At 42.1% G+C, this 14,540-nt stretch overlaps 1 long non-coding RNA gene and 1 pseudogene across 1 annotated transcript in view; one reads left to right on the forward strand and one right to left on the reverse strand.

Annotated features, from left to right (window-relative positions):
- The window catches only part of LOC141279282 (uncharacterized), a 30,781-nt gene extending 26,988 nt beyond the window's left edge, over positions 1–3,793 (reverse strand). Inside the window, exons 1-2 of the long non-coding RNA XR_012333253.1 lie at positions 3,648–3,793; positions 263–324 (exon numbers count right to left, since the gene is read on the reverse strand). This is a non-coding gene — a long non-coding RNA (uncharacterized lncRNA). The remainder of the gene's footprint in view (positions 1–262; positions 325–3,647) is intronic.
- A 9,693-nt stretch (positions 3,794–13,486) lies between these two features.
- On the forward strand, positions 13,487–14,045 carry LOC101335749 (mitochondrial calcium uniporter regulator 1 pseudogene; annotated as a pseudogene).
- Positions 14,046–14,540: the final 495 nt, after the last annotated feature.

The following is a 14,540-nucleotide window of genomic DNA, read 5'->3' on the forward strand; positions in this document are numbered from 1 at the left end:
CTAGACTTTATTAACACCAGCTGGTAGCAGCATTCTACCTAGAAATGACTATATCAGTTTCTGTTTAAGAAAAGATGACCCAAAAATTACCTAGGAGAGGTTCATCGTCTCAGTTTTTCATGTGGCAGAGGGAAGTGGGGAAAATGGAACTGAGTCCTTTTTTTATACCTACTTCTGAGCCCCTTTCTCCTTAAAAAAAACCCATTATTTTTACCCACAGTACGAAGAATGTTGAAAAAAAAAAAAGTCAGGGAAAACATACCTAGTTCCTTGGGAATTCTGAGACCTTAATTCAGAACCTTCAACTACGGGGGTTTCTGAAGCCTGCAAAGGAAAAGAAAAGCTGTTCAGTCTCAGAAGACCTCAGATTTCAAAGCGTAAAAGATTTCCTGAGGCTACGAAGTAAGTGGAAAAGCAGTTCAGCTGCGGTTGCAGTTGCTTCAGAGCTTGAGAGGTACCACACTGTATGAGAGGCCTGGAATCATCCAGAAGCTGGCATCTATGTAGGTGTGGGAGCCTCTGGAGGGACTCAACCCCAATCCAGAGCTCAGTAACATGCAAACGAGTGATCAAAACACCACTTTCTTAGATTCCATATATATGTGTTAGCATACGGTATTTGTTTTTCTCTTTCTGACTTACTGCACTCTGTATGACAGCCTCTAGGTCCATCCACCTCACTACAAATAACTCAGTTTCGTTTCTTTTTATGGCTGAGTAATATTCCATTGTATATATGTGCCACATCTTCTTTATCCATTCATCTGTCGATGGACACTTAGGTTGCTTCCATGTCCTGGCTATTGTAAATAGAGCTGCAATGAACATTGTGGTACATGACTCTTTTTGAATTATGCTTTTCTCAGGGTATATGCCCAGTAGTGGGATTGCTGGGTTTTATGGTAGTTCTAATTTTAGTTTTTTAAGGAACCTCCATACTGTTCTCCATAGTGGCTGTATCAATTTACATTCCCACCTAGGGGCAAGACGGGAATAAAAATGCAGACCTACTAGAGAATGGACTTGAGGATATAAGGAGGGGGAAGGGTAAGCTGGGAGAAAGTGAGAGAGTGGGAGTGTATATATGGACATATGTACACTACCAAATGTAAAATAGATAGCTAGTGGGAAGCAGTCGCATAGCACAGGGAGATCAGCTCGGTGCTTTGTGACCAGCTAGAAGGGTGGGATAGGGAGGGTGAGAGGGAGGGAGACGCAAGAGGGAAGAGATATGGGGATATATGTATATGTATAACTGTTTCACTTTGTTTTAAAGCAGAAACTAACACACCATTGTAAAGCAATTATATGCCAATAAAGATGTTAAAAAAAAAGACAACTAAGAAAAAAAACAAACAAAAAAAAACCCCCAAAAAACCCACCACTTTCCTGAGGGAATGAAACATTATTGTGATGTGGAAAGGCTTAAAGGCCCAGGGGGAGCTCCAGGCCTTCAAGCAAGGGCTAAAATGACTGGTGATCAAGTTCCATCAAAAATGCCTTCAAAGGAGCTGCAGGGTCCAGCCATCCCCACTCAGCCTATAGAAGACGTCCTGTGAGAATGTGGGGTTTGGTACTTTCTCTAAGACTAAACGGGGAGAAATTTTCATTTCATTTTTATTTAAAATTAAAATTTCTAATTTTCATTTTAATTTCATCTATATTTAAAATTAGAAATTAAAATTTCTAATTTTATTTTATTTTATTTATTATTTTTTTTTGCAGTACGTGGGCCTCTCACTGTTGTGGCCTCTCCCGTTGTGGAGCACAGGCTCCAGACGCGCAGGCTCAGTGGCCATGGCTCAGGGGTCCAGCTGCTCTGCGGCATGTGGGATCCTCCCGGACCGGGGCACGAACCCGCGTCCCCTGCATTGGCAGGCGGACTCCCAACCACTGCGCCACCAGGGAAGCCCAAAATTTCTAATTTTAAATACAGATGATAGACTTCATCAAAATTTCCATTTGCCTAAATCCGTCTCTAAGGAACCTCAAGTTACAAGGACTTTTATGGATCAAAACAGTTTCATGAAATTTTTTTCCGATCAACTTGATTTTAAATGAGCTTTAGCATGGAGCTTACAGGAAGCAGTCTTCTCTTCCAGCCCCTACTGAATGATCACATATTGGATGCTTCCTGTGTTTCAGCCCTTGCTAAGTACTATATGAGTGTGTTTTTTCACTTACTGTTCACCCAACTCTACGAGAAATGTATTGATATTATCCTTCCAGTTTTACAGTTGTGAAAACTTCAGTATATACCTAACACCCTAATCTTGGTTTCTAATAATAATCTCCAATAAAAGGAACTCCTTGGAGAACTGACTGATTCCAAGACTAGAGCGAGGGATACAACACACAAACTTGGAGCAGCTTGTCACTCCAGGAAGTAAGGAGATGCTCAAGTCTGTCTGACTTAAAGTCTACATAGTTTTACACCGTGCTCTACTGCTCCTTTTGGGCATCAGTGTAGAAGAACAGGGCTGCTCTCAGAATCCAGAAGAGGGTCCTGCTTCCCACAGGGACTCACAAATGCATGTTCCAATAGAGTCAGCTACAAAAGTGAAGCTTATTTACAATTTTTCTTTTCCTTTTATAAAAAAATTTCTGTTAGAATAAATTTAAGTTTTTTTGATCAAATAAGAAGTGGCCAAGTAAGTAGCAAACTAGGTGTTAAGAGGCCAAGGATGTTTTTGCACCACTCTTCAAATTTTGTAGGATCTAATCTTCTGACCCACACATCCAACCCGAAGACTAGACTTTCCTCATTGTTATTTTATTTGATCACTACAACAACCAAAGGGAGGATGGAGAGAGAAAGAGGGAGAGAAAAGGGGAGAAAGATTAAAAAGAGAGGAGGAGGAGGAGGAGGAGCAGGGGGAGGGGGAGGGGGAGGGGAGGGAGAGGAGGAGGGGAGGAGAGGGACGAGGGGGAGGAGGGGGAGGAGGGGGGGAGGAGGAGGAGAAGGAGAAGAAGAAGAGGAAGAGGAGGAAGAAGAAGAAGAAGAGGAAGAAGAAGAGGAGGAAGAAGAGGAGGAAGAAGAAGAGGAAGAAGAGGAAGAAGAAGGAGAGGAAGAAGAAGAAGAAGGGGAAGAGGAAGGAGAAGGAGGAGGAGGAGGAGAAGGAGAAGAAGAAGAAGAGGAAGAGGAAGAAGAAGAAGAGGAGGAAGAAGAAGAAGAAGAAAGAAGAAGAAGAAGGGGAGGAAGGGGAGGAAGAAGAAGAAGAAGAAGAAGAAGAGGAAGAAGAGGAAGAAGAGGAAGAAGAAGAGGAAGAAGAGGAAGAGGAAGGAGGAGGAGGAGGAGAAGGAGAAGGAGAAGAAGAAGAAGAAGAAGAAGAAGAAGAAGAAGAAGAAGAAGAAGAAGAAGAAGAAGAAGAAGAAGAAGAGAAGAGAAGAGGGAAGGGGAAGGGGGAGAAAGGAAAGAGAGAGAAGGAAAGAGAAAACTTCACCTTGTAGGTCCAACATCTAACAACTGTGACAATCTAGCCAAAACATCTGACTCTATAAAGTAATTTAGTACTCTCCTTTATCTGCATTTAATATTCTAAAAAAATTAAACTTCTTAAAATGAAGACTATTAACATGGTAAAATGGAATAGTACTGGCTCTTGGCGAGTGAGAGACCCAGAATCAGCTGCTTACTAAACGGATACCTCATCATTTCCTCGTGCTCCTGGATTTATCTTCTTCCTCTTCCCTCTCAAAGGTTCTTCATTCCTATGGGGATACTTCTGCTTTGACTTCTGTGGCTCCTTCACCGTTGGGCTCCTCACAAGGTCAAGCTGTGACTTCACCTTCAAATAAGTATACTTTGGGGTTTGAGAAAAGTAAAGGGGAAGAAAGGGGCCAATTCTGACTTCGGGGTTAGTTCAAGGCCAGGTATCTCTGAGTTAATGCTGCCACCTTGCGGCCATTGCAAGCCTTTCCTGCGAGGGTTACAAGAAGAATGAAGAAGCTACCAGTCCACCTAAAAAAGTTAGTTTTATAGACACATGGGATGTCAGCACCTTTTAAGACTTAAGAGATCACTAGGTGTTAAGGTACCCAAGACACCATGGCTCAGAGGTGATAAGTACAGTCCCTAGAGCTAGATGCACGGGTTCAAACCCCAGCTCTCCCACCACTGCCTGGATGGCTCAGACAAGTCATTTAGCCTCTCCATTCCTCTCTTTCTCATTATGGGATTGTTGTGAGAATTAAGTGAACAGATGTAAAGTACTTAGAATACTGAACACTGTATAACTATGTGTTATCTTGTAAATATATCATTTTATCGAGGAATAAACAGGTTCATAGAGATGAAGTGATCAGCCTAAAGCCACGCCGCTGATTAACAGCATAATTGAAACCCGTGCTCTAACACTCCTGACTCATTTCCATCCATCAATTTCCCCAGAATTTCCCGAATTTCTCTTGAGTCCTCAGCCCCACTGAGGTATCTGCACTCTCCGCGGATGACATCATCTTCTTTACTAAGTTTGGGGCCACCTGATGTTAATGTCACATCAGCCACTCCATCTAAATTCAGGCTGCCTTCTGCCTTCCTAGCTCGGACCTTGCCCTCTTCTTTTCCCACCCCCTCCATCTATACCGTTGATACAATCTTTACTCTACTTACTCTTGTGAGATCTTTACTGTAGCAATTAGCCCCATCCTTCATACCTTCTCTTACTTGCTCTTAACCCATGTGTCCACAAGCATGCTTAATTTACCTATCCTTTCCCCAAAACTCTCAAAAGGCTTTCTTCCAACCTAATAGACCCTTATGCTCTATGAATATCCCTCCTTCTACCCTTACAGTTATCATCTACATCAACTCCCATCCTATCCTCAGTCTACTGCACCATAGACTCAACTATTTCCACCTCCATTCTAATGAAACAATATTTTTTAACATCTTTATTGGAGTATAATTGCTTTACAATGGTGTTTTAGTTTCTGATTTATAACAAAGTGAATCAGTTATACATATACATATGTTCCCATATCTCTTCCATCTTACGTCTCCCTCCCTCCCCCCCTCCCTATCCCACCCCTCCAGGTGGTCACAAAGCACCGAGCTGATCTCCCTGTGCTATGTGGCTGCTTCCCACTAGCTATCTATTTTACGTTTGGTAGTGTATATATGTCCATGCCTCTCTCTCGCTTTGTCACAGCTTACCCTTCCCCCTCCCCATATCTTCAAGTCCATTCTCTAGTAGGTCTGTGTCTTTATTCCTGTCTTACCCCTAAGTTCTTCATGACATTTTTTCCCTTAAATTCCATATATATGTGTTAGCATACGGTATTTGTCTTTCTCTTTCTGACTTACTTCACTCTGTATGACAGACTCTAGGTCTATCCACCTCATTACAAATAGCTCAATTTCGTTTCTTTTTATGGTTGAGTAATATTCCATTGTATATATGTGCCACATCTTCTTTACTCATTCATCCGATGATGGACACTTAGGTTGTTTCCATCTTTGGGCTATTGTAAATAGAGCTGCAATGAACATTTTGGTACATGACTCTTTGAATTATGCTTTTCTCAGGGTATATGCCCAGTAGTGGGATTGCTGGGTCATATGGTAGTTCTATTTGTAGTTTTTTAAGGAACCTCCATACTGTTCTCCACAGTGGCTGTATCAACTTACATTCCCACCAACAGTGCAAGAGGGTTCCCTTTTCTCCATACCCTCTCCAGCATTTATTGTTTCTAGATTTTTTGATGATGGCCATTCTGACTGGTGTAAGATGATATCTCATTGTAGTTTTGATTTGCATTAATGATTAATGAAGTTGAGCATTCTTTTATGTGTTTGTTGGCAGTCTGTATATCTTCTTTGGAGAAATGTCTATTTAGGTCTTCTGCCCATTTTTGGATTGGGTTGTTTGTTTTTTTCTTATTGAGCTGCATATAAATTTTGGAGATTAATCCTTTGTCAGTTGCTTCATTTGCAAATATTTTCTCCCATTCTGAGGGTTGCCTTTTGGTCTTCTTTATGGTTTCCTTTGCTGTGCAAAAGCTTTGAAGTTTCATTAGGTCCCATTTGTTTATTTTTGTTTTTATTTCCATTTCTCTGGGAGGTGGGTCAGAAAGAATCTTGCTGTGATTTATGTCATAGAGTGTTCTGCCTATGTTTTCCTCTAAGAGTTTGATAGTTTCTGGCCTTACATTTAGGTCTTTAATCCATTTTGAGCTTATTTTTATGTATGGTGTTAGGGAGTGATCTAATCTCAAACTTTTACATGTACCTGTCCAGTTTTCCCAGCACCACTTATTGAAGAGGCTGTCCTTTCTCCACTGTACATTCCTGCCTCCCTTATCAAAGATAAGGTGACTATATGTGCGTGGGTTTATCTCTGGGCTTTCTATCCTGTTCCACTGATCTAACTTTCTGTTTTTGTGCCAGTACCATACTGTCTTGATTACTGTAGCTTTGTAGTATAGTCTGAAGTCAGGGAGCCTGATCCCTCCAGCTCCGTTTTTTGTTCTCAAGATTGCTTTGGTTATTCCGGGTCTTTTGTGTTTCCATACAAATTGTGAAATTTTTTGTTCTAGTTCTGTGAAAAATGCCAGTGGTAGTTTGATAGGGATTGCATTGAATCTGTAGATTGCTTTGGGTAGTAGAGTCATTTTCACAATGTTGACTCTTCCAATCCAAGAACATGGTATATCTCTCCATCTATTTGTATCATCTTTAATTTTTTCATCAATGTCTTATAATTTTCTGCATACAGGTCTTTTGTCTCCTTAGGTAGGTTTATTCCTAGATATGTTATTCTTTTTGTTGCAATGGTAAATGGGAGTGTTTTCTTGATTTCACTTTCATATTTTTCATCATTAGTGTATAGGAATGCCAGAGATTTCTGTGCATTAATTTTATATCCTGCTACTTTACCAAATTCATTGATTAGCTCTAGTAGTTTTCTGGTAGCATCTTTAGTATTCTCTATGTATAGTATGTCATCTGCAAACAGTGACAGCTTTACTTCTTCTTTTCCGATTTGGATTCCTTTTATTTCCTTTTCTTCTCTGATTGCTGTGGCTAAAACTTCCAAAACTATGTTGAATAAGAGTGGTGAGAGTGGGCAACCTTGTCTTGTTCCTGATCTTAGGGGAAATGCTTTCAGTTTTTCACCATTGAGGATGATGTTGGCTGTGTGTTTGTCATATATGGCCTTTATTATGTTGAGGAAAGTTCCCTCTATGCCTACTTTCTGCAGGGTTTTTATCATAAATGGGTGTTGAATTTTGTTGAAAGCTTTCTCTGCATCTATTGAGATGATCATATGGTTTTTCTCCTTCAATTTGTTAATATGGTTTATCACATTAATTGTTTTGCGTATATTGAAGAATCCTTGCATTCCTGGAATAAACCCCACTTGATCATGGTGTATGATCCTTTTAATGTGCTGTTGGATTCTGTTTGCTAGTATTTTGTTGAGGATTTTTGCATCTATGTTCATCAGTGATATTGGCCTGTAGTTTTCTTTCTTTCTGACATCCTTGTCTGGTTTTGTTATCAAGGTGATGGTGGCCTCGTAGAATGAGTTTGGGAGTGTTCCTTCCTCTGCTATATTTTGGAAGAGTTTGAGAAGGATGGGTGTTAGCTCTTCTCTAAATGTTTGATAGAATTCACCTGTGAAGCCATCTGGTCCTGGACTTTTGTTTGTGGGAAGATTTTTAATCACTGTTTCAATTTCATTACTTGTGATTGGTCTGTCCATATTTTCTATTTCTTCCTGATTCAGTCTTGCACGTTGTGCATTTCTAAGAATTTGTCCATTTCTTCCAGGTTGTCCATTTTATTGGCATAGAGTTGCTTGTAGTAATCTCTCATGATCTTTTGTATTTCTGCAGTGCCAGTTGTTACTTCTCCTTTTTCATTTCTAATCCTATTGATTTGAGTCTTCTCCCTTTTTTTCTTGATGAGTCTGGCTAGTGGTTTATCAATTTTGTTTATCTTCTCAAAGAACCAGCTTTTAGTTTTATTCATCTTTGCTATAGTTTCCTTCGTTTCTTTTTCATTTATTTCTGATCTGAAATAATTTGGGGTGTTACAGTCCCCTATTATGAATGTGTTACTGTCAATTTCCCCTTTTATGGCTGTTAGTATTTGCCTTATGTATTGAGGTGCTCCTATGTTGGGTGCATAAATATTTACAATTGTTATATCTTCTTCTTGGAAAGATACCTTGATCATTATGTAGTGTCCTTCTTTGTCTCTTCTAATAGTCTCTATTTTAAAGTCTATTTTGTCTGATATGAGAACTGCTACTCCATCTTTCTTTTGGTTTCCATTTGCATGGAATATCTTTTTCCATCCCCTTACTTTCAGTCTGTATGTGTCCCTAGGTCTGAAGTGGGTCTCTTGTAGACAGCAAATATATGGATCTTGTTTTTGTATCCATTCAGCCAATCTGTTTCTTTTGGTGGGAGCATTTAGTCCATTTACATTTAAGGTAATTATTGATATGTATGTTCCTATTCCCATTTTCTTAATTGTTTTGGGTTCGTTATTGTAGGTCTTTTCCTTCTCTTGTGTTTCTTGCCTAGAGAAGTTCCTTTAGCAGTTGTTGTAGAGCTGGTTTGGTGGTGCTGAACTCTCAGCTTTTGCTTGTCTGTAAAGGTTTTAATTTCCTCATCAAATCTGAATGAGATCCTTGCTGGGTAGAGTAATCTTGGTTGCAGGTTTTTCTCCTTCATCACTTTAAATATGTCCTGCCAGTCCCTTCTGGCTTGCAGAGTTTCTGCTGAAAGATCAGCTGTTAACCTTATGGGGATTCCCTTGTGTGTTATTTGTTGTTTTTCCCTTGCTGCTTTTAATATGTTTTCTTTGTATTTAATTTTTGACAGTTTGATTAATATGTGTCTTGGCATATTTCTCCTTGGATTTATCCTGTATGGGACTCTCTGTGCTTCCTGGACTTGATTAACTATTTCCTTTCCCATATTAGGGAAGTTTTCAACTATAATCTCTTCAAATATTTTCTCAGTCCCTTTCTTTTTCTCTTCTTCTTCTGGAACCCCTATAAGTCGAATGTTGGTGCGTTTAATGTTGTCCCAGAGGTCTCTGAGACTGTCCTCAGTTCTTTTCATTCTTTTTTCTTTATTCTGCTCTGCAGTAGTTATTTCCACTATTTTGTCTTCCAGGTCACTTATCCGTTCTTCTGCCTCAGTTATTCTGCTATTGATCCCATCTAGTATTTTTAATTTCATTTATTGTGTTGTTCATCGTTGTTTGTTTCATCTTTAGTTCTTCTAGGTCCTTGTTAAATGTTTCTTGCATTTTGTCCATTCTATTTCCAAGACTTTGGATCATCTTTACTATCATTATTCTGAATTCTTTTTCAGGTAGACTGCCTATTTCCTCTTCATTTGTTAGGTCTGGTGGGTTTTTATCTTGCTCCTTCATCTGCTGTGTGTTTTTCTGTCTTCTCATTTTGCTTATCTTACTGTGTTTGGGGTCTCCTTTTTGCAGGCTGCAGGTTCGTAGTTCCCGTTGTTTTTGGTGTCTGTCCCCAGTGGCTAAGGTTGGTTCAGTGGGCTGTGTAGGCTTCCTGGTGGAGGGGACTAGTGCCTGTGTTGTGGTGGATGAGGCTGGATCTTGTCTTTCTGGTGGGCAGGTCCACTTCTGGTGGTATGTTTTGGGGTGTCTGTGGACTTATTATGATTTTAGGCAGCCTCTCTGCGAATCGGCGGGGTTGTGTTCCTGTTTTGCTAATCATTTGGCATAGGGTGTCCAGCACTGTAGCTTGCTGGTCGTTGAGTGAAGCTGGGTGCTGGTGTTGAGATGGAGATCTCTGGGAGATTTCACCATTTGATATTATGTGGAGCTGGGAGGTCTCTTGTGGACCAGTGTCCTGAAGTTGGCTCTCCCACCTCAGAGGCACAGTGCTGACTCCTGACTGCAGCACCAAGAGCCTTTCATCCACACGGCTCCTCAATTTAGGATGATTCGTTGTCTATTCATGTATTCCACAGATGCAGGGTACATGAAGTTGATTGTGGAGCTTTAATCCGCTGCTTCTGAGGCTGCTGGGAGAGATTTCCCTTTCTCTTCTTTGTTCTCACAGCTCCCAGGGGCTCAGCTTTGGATTTGGACCCGCCTCTGCGTGTAGGTCGCTGGAGGGCGTCTGTGCTTCGCTCAGACAGGACGGGGTTAAAGGAGTCGCTGATTGGGGGCTCTGGCTCACTCAGGCCGGGGGGGAGGGAGGGGCACGGAGTGCGGGCCGAGCCTGCGGCGGCAGAGGCCGGTGTGACGTTGCACCAGCCTGAGGCACGCCGTGCGTTCTCCCGGGGAAGTTGTCCCTGGATCCCAGGACCCTGGCAGTGGTGGGCTGCACAGGCTCCCCGGAAGGGGGGTGTGGATAGTAACCTGTGCTCGCACACAGGCTTCTTGGTGGCGGCAGCAGCAGCCTTAGCGTCTCATGCCCGGCTCTGGGGTCCATGCTGATAGCCGTGGCTCGCGCCCGTCCCTGGAGCTCCTTTAATCAGCGCTCTTAATCCCCTCTCCTCGCGCACCAGGAAACAAAGAGGGAAGAAAAAGTCTCTTGCCTCTTCGGCAGGTCCAGACTTTTTCCTGGACTCCCCCACCGGCTAGCCGTGGCGCACTAACCCCCTGCAGGCTGTGTTCACGCCGCCCACCCCAGTCCTCTCCCTGCGCTCCAACCGAAGCCCGAGCCTCAGCTCCCAGCCCCACCCACCCTGGCGGGGAGCAGACAAGCCTCTCGGTCTGGTGAGTGCCGGTCGGTCCTGATCCTCTGTGCGGGAATCTCCCCGCTGTGCCCTCCGCACCCCTGTTGCTGCGCTCTCCTCCGAGGCTCCGAAGCTTCCCCCCTCCGCCACCTGCAGTCTCTGCCCGCGAAGGGGCTTCCTAGTGTGTGGAAACCTTTCCTCCTTCACAGCTCCCTCCTGCTGGTGCAGGTCCCGTCCCTATCCTTTTGTCTCTGTTTATTCTTTTTTCTTTTGCCCTACCCAGGTACGTGGGGGGTTTCTTGCCTTTTGGGAGGTCTGAGGTCTTCTGCCAGCGTTCAGTAGGTGTTCTGTAGGAGTTGTTCCATGTGTAGATGTATTTCTGGTGTATCTGTGGGGAGGAAGGTGATCTCCACGTCTTACTCTTCCGCCATCTTCCCGGAAGCCCCTGAAACAATATTCTTAAAGGCCACTCCAGACCCTGCTTCACAGACATGCATCTAGTGTAGTCACATGGGGACCCATGCTCAGAAGGGCCCCATCCTTGGGGTTTAATGCTCTGCAGTTGTCATCTTCAAATTATTAATAATTTTATCTTCAAATATGTATTTTGTAGATAAAATCTGGTGGGACAACGGAGCGTGCCTGAGAAGCTTGGAACCTCACCTCATGCGTGGTCACACCTCCCTCTGCCTTGCATGCTCCCTTCAACCCACCAAGTTCACAACTTCGATGACTTGCATGTTGCCTACAGATTAATGTGCAGCCTCTCCAGCCTGACATTCAAAGCAAACTAGCCCCAACCAACCTTTGCAGTTTTATTTCTCTTCCTTTTTTTAGTTTAATTTTTATTTTATATTGGAGTAGAGCTGATTTACAATATTGTGTTAGTTTCCAGTGTACAGCAGTGATTCAGTTATACATATACATATATTCATTCTTTTTCAGGTTCTTTTCCCGTATAGGTTATTACAGAATATTGAGGAGAGTACCCTGTGCTATACAGTAGGTCCTTGTTGATTATCTATTTTATATAGAGTAGTGTGATTATGTTCATTCTCTTTATTACTACCAAGTATCCTACTTTATCCATGCACACCCGGAAAGGCACACCTTAGATCCTCAATAAAGGAGCTCTTTTCTCCACCTACCATATCAGGCACATTTTCCCCTTTGCCTTACTTCATGCTTCTCCGCCCTGCCCCACACCCCTGCCCCAGGTTGGAATGCCCCAGTTTTCTTTTCCTGCTTCCACGTGAAGATTCAAATTAGAGCCTTCTCTACCATGAAGTTTTTCTCTGAGGTTCTGAGAAACATGTGTGCCTCCTTCTCTTTATATCACTTTTCCAAATTTCCTCCTTTTGTTTCCTTTCCCAGAACCAAATACTTCCACGTTTCCCACCTGTAGGTCCTTCGTCTTTCACTGCCCTGACCTCTGCTGCCAAGGAAGAAACCCTCCTGTACGGACAAGCTCATATTAGGGCTGAATGTGTGACTCTGCCTAGACTGTAAGCTCCTTGAAGACAGAGACTCAGTCTTACTATCTTAGGTTTTCCCCTGGAACCTAGAACAGTTCTGTAAACAGTAATTGCCTACCAAATTATGCAAATCCTACCTGATTTTCTATTTAAGAAATTGGACTAGGAACAGGGATGTCATTTGAGGAGCTCACTTAGGGCAAATTTATTTGTCTTTAACTCACCAAACTAACATTCAGATCACCAGACGTGGTAATGTTAAAAAGCGCTGTATGCTTCTCATTAAGAATAAAAAAGGAAAATTACTATTTGTAGGTTTGCAAACCCTGAGGGCTTCTTTGTTAGTGAAAAATAAAAAAGAAACAGTTTAAACTGGTGCTTTGAAATATATCTCCCCCTTGCCTTTAAAGAGGAAACCAACAGCCATCGGCTGTATCACAGCACATTTGCATATGTAAACTCATAGAAGATGGACCATCCTTATTCCTGAGGATAACACCTCATCTCAGCCTCCATCTCATCTGTCCCCTGTTGTATCTAGTTTGATTACCTTATTCATCTTAAGCCTCCAATATCGCCATCTCTGTGACCTTCGTCCTCTCAGCACACACACAACCAAAAAATACTTCTCAACTCTGATCATCCTTAGAGCTACCCTTCTAACGCAGCTTTAGTTTCCACAATATATCTCAAAAGAGATGTTCATGTCCACTGAGTGAATGAACAAAGAGATGATAAAAAGTCAAATGATATTGCACAAGGTAACAGAACTAGTAAGCAGTAGAGCTGGACAGAAGCCTACACCTGAAGTCAAGACCCACATCATAAAGCTGTCCCCAGGGCTTCCCTGGTGGTGCAGTGGTTGAGAGTCCGCCTGCCGATGCAGGGGACACGGGTTTGTGCCCCGGTCCGGTAAGATCCCACATGCCACGGAGCAACGAAGCCGTGTGCCATACCTACTGAGCCTGTGCTCTAGAGCCCACGAGCCACAACTACTAGAGCCCGCGAGCCACAACTACTGAAGCCCGCACCCTCTAGGGCCCACATGCCACAACTACTGAGCCTGTGAGCTGCAACTGCTAAAGCCCACGTGCCTAGAGCCTGTGCTCTGCGACAGTAGAAGCCACCTCAATGAGAAGCCCACGCACCCCAGCGAGGAGTGGCCCCTGCTTGCTGCAACTATAAAGAAAAGCCCATGCACAGCAACAAAGACCTAATACAGCCAAAAAATAAAATAAACAAATAAATAAATAAAATAAAAAATTGTAAAATAAAAGCTGTCACCATATTTTAACTAAAGTTCAAATACATCAGTCCCAAATGAGCCATAAACCCATGCCTTAGTGTGTTTACTTGAAGGAAATGGGTTTACTACTCGACAAGCAGAAATCATTGCATCTGCATTGGTCAAGATCATGGAGGCCAACATGGATCTCATCTACAAAGATATGTCACCAAGATGCAACAGGACATCATTCTTCAGCCGATAATGTCTCAGGTTGCTAATGTGAAAAAGGATATGATTATTATGAAGAGGAGCAAATTTCCATCCTTCAAAGCAGAAAATAAAAAAATGAAACTTGAACTGTATCAATTAAAACAAGTTATGGATGAAGTAATAAAAATCAGAACAGATACAAAATTAGATTTCAGTGTAGAAAAGAGCTGAATCAAAGAACTGTATTCATTGAACAAAAGAAAGCTGCTGGTAATGAGAACAGAAATAGTGATATTACATCTCAGCAAGATCAGACCCCCACTTAGATAGACACTGAGGTTACTGGCCTCAAAACCATGCTAAAGTTGTACAAGCTTGATAATATTAAACAGTGAGCAGGGTCTATATTTATGTGGCTAATGGTAAGTCTGGGACTTTATGACCTGTGTTTATAATAAAGTGCCTATTTAAAAAAAAAAAGATCAAGAAAAAAAAAAAGGATCAAAATTTGCCTGTTGATGAGTTTGGAATTAGATAACAGAGTGAAGCCACCAAGCTTATGACCAGAAAGCATGTGGAATTATATCTTTGCCACTGTATCCTTTTAAGTAATATTATGAACTGAATTGTGTCCCACCAAAGTCCATGTGTTGCTTTGCTGTTTGTCTGAAACTAATGCAACATTGTAAGTCAACTATACTTCAATTGAAAGAAAAAATAATCTATGTGTTGAAACCCTAATTCCCAATGTGTCTGTGTTTGGAGATAGGGCCTTCAAAGAGGTAATTTAGATTAAATGAGGCCATAAGGGTGGGACCCTAATCCAAAAGGGCTGTTGTTCTTATAAGAAGAGGCGGAGACACCAGGGAGACACATGCACAGAGGAAAGGACATGTGAGGACAACTGAGAGAAGGTGGCCATCAGCGAGACAAGGAACGAGAACTTAGGA

Source organism: Tursiops truncatus, chromosome 8 (assembly GCF_011762595.2).
Source record: "Tursiops truncatus isolate mTurTru1 chromosome 8, mTurTru1.mat.Y, whole genome shotgun sequence".
NCBI lineage: Eukaryota > Metazoa > Chordata > Mammalia > Artiodactyla > Delphinidae > Tursiops > Tursiops truncatus.